General features: G+C 48.0%; 1 protein-coding gene across 1 annotated transcript in view; it reads right to left on the bottom strand.

Moving 5' to 3' along the window:
* CSF1R (colony stimulating factor 1 receptor) overlaps positions 1 to 6,000 on the bottom strand; it is a 62,579-nt gene that overhangs the window by 55,491 nt on the left and 1,088 nt on the right. The window lies entirely within an intron of this gene.

Below are 6,000 nucleotides of genomic sequence, written 5' to 3'. Positions count from 1 at the left end.
CCATGTCACCCTTCACATACTGAAGGCCTAGTCTTCATCTCCCTGCCTGACTCATGGACCCAGGAACCTCCAGACCCCAGGTCAAGGACAGCTTAGCCCCCACCCTCCTGCCTAGTCAACCCCAGCTGCAGCCCATGACCTGGTACCCAGGAGGTTCCCCACCAGAGAGTGGAGTGGGCCCAGGCTAGGAGCCAGGGACTCAGACAGAATAATGGCAGTTTGGCAGCTGGTTCCTCTTTGATCCCAGACCGAAAAGGTTTGACCACACCTATTTCTAGACCTGAGAATTGAGCTCTAGTGTCTAAATTGGAGTACTATGTGGTATTTGCTCCCATTACTATTCCAGCTCCACAGAGCAGATCGAGGCCATCCCCTCTAGCAGGGCTTACAGGGGCCTTTGCCATCTGATCTCGGCCTCTTCTCTCTCCATCCACCCTCCGTGCTGTACGGAACACTTGCAGCTCCTGCAGCTCCTGCAGCTCCTGCATACACCCCCACACTCTTTCTTCCTGTTCCACATACTTCCGCTTCCACCTGGTGCCTCCCTTTGCCGGACTGAGTGCCTGTCTTATCGTCTCTTGTGGCTCCCTGAGCTTCCTGGTACTTCTCACTGTCAACACAAGCACAGTTATGAGAGTGGTTATTGGTGTGATGTCATTCTGACCCCCTCGTTCTGCAGCAGGAGTTTCCTGGTAGGGCCAGTCACCCTTCTGGTCTTCTTTATGCCCTCCACACCTGGCCCTGACTGGCAGATGAGTGCTCAGTCAATGCTAGACGCATGAAGAAACGTGTAAACAATCCACTGAATGAATGAATATATGAAGAGCAAGTAGAAGCTCTCCACCCTCCAAAAGCAATTCATTCAGCAAATGCTTCATGTGTCAGGCCTTGTTCTGGGCCCAGGAAGGCCAAGGCTCAGAGCACTTTCCTGCATGCAGGGACCTCACCGCCTGGGTGGGAGGTAAGGCAAGTAGCTAAGTGGTATTATACAGTGCAGCTGATAATACCTGACATCTATGGACATTAACATGATTTATCATCCAATTTGGAACCTTTGAGACTGGAAGGGGTGCTATTAATAATTGCATTAACACAGGGGCATGAAGAAGGACTGTTCTGGGTCATCCTGTCCATTGAGCTCACTCTTCATGCCAGTCTGTGGACTGAGCTGTTTGCACAGATCACCTCACTGATCCTTCCAGCCACCTTAGGGGAAAGCTGTAATTACTCCATGTTACAGATGAAGAAAGACAGGCTCAAAGATGGTAAGTGACCTGCCCAGAGTTACACTAAGTGGCAGAGCTGGGTTTTGAACCCAGGAACCCAGAGCCAGAGCCCACATGTTCAACCGCTGACCTTCATCAATAGCGGGGGCTCTCAGGAAGATCGAGGGTAAAGGGGAACAGCCTAGGCTTTGGAGCCAGATAGACCAGGAATTCATTCCCCACTCCTAACCACAGCCAGGTCCCTGGCCTCTCAAGGCCTTGTTTCTTCATATGTGAAGTGGAGAAGGGGCTATTGACTCAGATCCAGTGAGACAATGATGCAGGTGAAGGGCATGCAACAGATATTTCTCAATCACTGTCCCTGGCCCTGGGGACATGGTGGTGAACAGGTTGGGTGTGGTCCCTCCCCTCTGCAGCTCACAGCCTATTGCCAGAGTCAGGAGAGGAACCAGGCCACAGGGGGAGTTGCAAGATGTCCTGGGACCACAGGAGAGAAGAGTCGAGGAAGGCCCTAACTGAGCTGAGAGGGAGTGAGAAGGGTGAGGAGTTGGGGGAGAGATAGAGGGAGGAGGAAGGAATGTTCCAAGAAGGAGAAACAGCACAGTAAAGGCCTGGAGGCATAAGAGTGCAAGGGTATGGGAGGCAAAGAATGCGGAACAGATGTGAGGGCCCATAAGAGGCACAGAGGAAGGAATGCAAAGAGAAACCACTTTCAGCTCAGGAATCAGGAAAGCTTCTTGGAGAAAGTAGCTTTTGCTAGGCTAGAAACTTAAGCAAGACTTTGACCTTCAGCTGTAAAAGACTAGGCATTCTAGGTGGTGATGGCAGCACCAAAAAAGGGTGCAAAGGTCAGGAAGCTAGTGGCCCACCAGGGTGGATGGGTCTTGGAGGGCAGATGTGGGAGAGGCAGTAGGAGAGGTTGGAATCAGATCAGGGAGGACCTTAAAGATTCCATGAAGGAGTCTCAACTTTGTTGGGCCGTGGGGAGCCACTGAAGATGTTTGAGTGAGGGAGCACCAAGACCATCACTATGCTTCAGGAAGATCAAGAATGAAGAAGAAAAATTTTCGGATGTGGCAGCTTCCCTCTTGTCTCTTCAGAGGGGGAAACAAGGACTTAGAATTCTGTGATTTTCCAGAAACTGTGTTACTTCCCCATGTTTGTGACTTTTCTAGTTCCTGCAGTGAAGACCCACAAAATCTAAAACCAGAGACTGTGGATCTGCAAAGGGGAGTTGGGCAAGGGCAGCCGGCTGTGAAGCCCGGCAGGAGAAGGAGAGGAGCCCTGAGTGGGTGGGGGGTGGGAGCTGCTGGAGAGGGCAGACCCGTATGCCAAGAACATGTGGGTGAGGGAAGAGCCAGCTGGGAGGGGGTGGTACAGGGAGACAGTTTGGCTTCTGTGATGTCCCCAGTTCCCTGCCCCAGGCCAACGGCCCCTCGCCAGACCCCTACACAGCCATGGCAGATTTTCTTCTGAGCTGTGGGAAACTCTCATGGCCCAGAGTGGCCCCAGAACCCCATCCCAAGGAGGAGCCCCCCCAGGAAATCCCAGAAGCCACATTCTGTGTGGGCAGTTGGCCCCTGACCCCAGGGCTCAGCCTGCTGGCCACTCTGAGATCTGGAACTGGACCTAGACACCCCCGGGGAAGGTAGCAGCAGGGAGGCTGGCAGGCAAGAGCCTCCCTGTGGTGACTGTAGCCAAGTCACTTGATGGCTCTGAGCCTCAACTTCGTCATCTGGAGGCTCCTCTCACAGGCTAATTGTGAGGATCAGATGGGACCACTGATAGTAGCACACCACTCACCATGAGGGACTGGGGCAGAGCAGGGTGGCGAGGGAAGGCTGGGTTTCCCGATGGGTGGGATGCCCTGTCTAGACGTGGGGTGATGGCTTAGTAGAGCTGCAGCAGCACTGAATTGCACTGTGGGAAGCTTCCTGCCTTGCCAAGCCCTCTTGGTGGTTCTGGTTATGCCAAGGAGAATGTTTCAACTTGGCACATTTCTGTCTTCAACTCTTTTCTGTCACCCACTTATGACTTCTCTCAATAAACCAAAGAGGCTCCATATTTCCTCCACCAGTCCAGAGCACTTAGCTAGAATTAAATAACGTTGTTTCTGTTGTTTGTGTTTGATTTTCTTAGCCACCCAGAGCACTATGACATGTATTTTAAAGGGAATTTTTAGACTTCAGTAACATTTTAAATGTTTATTCTCTTTACTCAACAACTCAGTGTCTAGGAATTTATGCTATGGAAACAAATACTTAAATATGCAAAAACAAATATATTTTATATATAATAGCCATTGTAGCATAACTTATAACTCTAAAAAATGGGAAATAGTCCAAATGCCCCTCAGTAGGAGATTGGTGTTAAAAATACAGTGAACCCCAAGTTTCTCTTCAAAGAATCAGTATGTCAGTATGTTCAGCTCTTATTCTTTGATTCTCCATTTTAAAGTTTAACTGCCTGCATCTCTTCGCCCCCTTCTTCTAGTTTCGGTAAACAACTTTCCCACTGTCCTAATCAGTAGTTCACATCTGTTCCCCTGGTCACCTGCTTTGACCTGAGTCACCTGCTCCGTCCCGACTCATCCCGAGCCACCTGTTCTGCATCCACCCTTCCCACTAAACTACTCACCCCGGCACTCCAGCTTGTACTCCTGCTCCTTTTTTCAAATAGCCAATCGGAATTAGCTTAGACTATGTGGTCCAACCGTAGCCAATAGGGGAACAACGCAGCAGTAGAGGCTACCTGTGTCAGGAACAAGAACCGCTTCCCTTCCCCTGTCCAGGTGTGCTCCCACCATTGTTCCATCTGCCAGGAGCACCCTTTCTGCAGAAAGTAAAAATTGCCTTGCTGAGGAAATTAAATTTATATTCGAGTGCTATTTCTTTGTGGCACTGGGGAACAAGCATTTTGCATTTCTAACATTAGTTAAATAATGTCTGGCACAGGCTTGCTTTTAAACTATGTGCATCTCTCAAAATGAATGAATTAATATCTGTATTTCCCATGGACCTGTGAGTATGCCCATGATGTACTGTTAAGTGAAAAACAAAAAGTTGCACAATGGTAGTGGGAGTTTTGTTGAAGATTATAGTTATATTCTATGTAGATAGGTACAGATACAAATATTAGTATGATACAAAGAAAAAAACTTTGAAAAATATAACTAAACTATAGTGAGAGGCAGAATTTCAACAAGATAAATTTGTACACACAGAGTTGCTGAATAAAGAGAATAAAGACTTCAAGTGTTACTGCATTTAACATATAAAAATACACAAAGACCTCCTCTTTCTATATTATGTATTTTGGTAATGGATTTTTAAATACAGGCATATATGACATAAATACTTGTATCAAGTTTTTTGGTTTTTTTTTTTTTTGTCAGATCACAGGGCTTTATTAAGATGGAATCACCGCTAATTACATAGAAGCCACTTGCCTAAGCCAGCATCCATGAGGTTCACGTGAACTTATGGTTGCACAAATTAGAAACAAAAGGCATATTCAAAGACAGAAGGAAATATCCTGAGGCTCAATAAAAATAAATTTTAATTGTAAAACCGAACATTATAACTAAAATAAGAGGGGCCTGTTAGAGACGGTGCCCTAATTCAAAGAAGGGACTTGAATGGGAGCTGTGAGGCCCTCCTCAGCGGCAGGTCAGGGCCCCGGCAGAAATAGCTCTTTTGAGTCTTTCCCTCTTTTTCCAGGAACAAGAACCCCGGCCGTGAGTGGGGTGGCGGAAGAATTGTGCAGTCCAAGTGGCTCATCTGTCTGGGAGGAAAATCCCAGCTCACCCGTCTTCCCTGGGCCCGCCTGAGGGGAGAGATGGGGAGGCAGGAGCCCAGCAGGGGCTGACCTGTGGTTACCCCAGACCCTGCCTGCCCTCTGCACAGGAGCCTGAGAGGCCCAAGCCCTCCCACAAATTAGTTGTTGTTATTTTTCTCTGGCTTTCGGATGATGTTAGCTCTCCTTTCTCATCCATCCCTTTCCTATCCTTTCTCTTGGGGAAACACAGCAGCAGAAGGTCTGGAGATAGAAGACAGGAGTTCTGTCGCAGGCTTCCTCAGTTCCCGGCTCTGCAACCTTGGGTGGGCCCTCTACCTCCCTGAGTGCTGACTTGGGAGTCAGTCTGACCTGGGCTCCTCCCCCATCCCTGCCACACCGACCAGATGATCTTGGGCAAGTCACTTCAAAACCTCCCTGAATGCACATTTGATTTGATTTGCATGCAAATCAAAATTGTGAAAATAAAATAAAATTTCAGGACCTCCCCAGTTGATTCTGCCAATGGGAAAAGTTAAGCCCTGGAAATGGAGTCACGTCACAGGACTGCTCTCTGACCATTGCCTCCTGGCTTTTGTGTTGAGAATGTTATACTTTAACCAGGCTCCCCATTCTTTATTCAAACCTGGACTAAATGACACGCTGACGATCTTTACCTCTTTACACATGAGTGTTAAGCAGCCCCCTTAAAGTGTAGTCAATAGTAGCCAGTCCAATCTTGTATCTCTACGTTAACCTGTGTGTGGAAAATGTAATTGTGTTGCCTGCTCCTGTGTTTGGCTATATAAACCATCCTCACCTTGCCACACACAGGGAAGCACTGATCACCATTCTCTGGTTTTCCTGTTTCCTGATGACTACCCTCACACTTTGCCCTTGAATAAACTTCTTTAACTAGAAAAACAAAAACAAAACGAAACAAAACAGCAACAGCTTGGACTGGTGTCTTATCTGTAACATGGGATAATAGTAGGACTCA

This window comes from Mandrillus leucophaeus, unplaced genomic scaffold (genome assembly GCF_000951045.1).
Source record: "Mandrillus leucophaeus isolate KB7577 unplaced genomic scaffold, Mleu.le_1.0 Scaffold282, whole genome shotgun sequence".
NCBI lineage: Eukaryota > Metazoa > Chordata > Mammalia > Primates > Cercopithecidae > Mandrillus > Mandrillus leucophaeus.
This window is presented reverse-complemented; position numbering and strand designations above follow the sequence as displayed.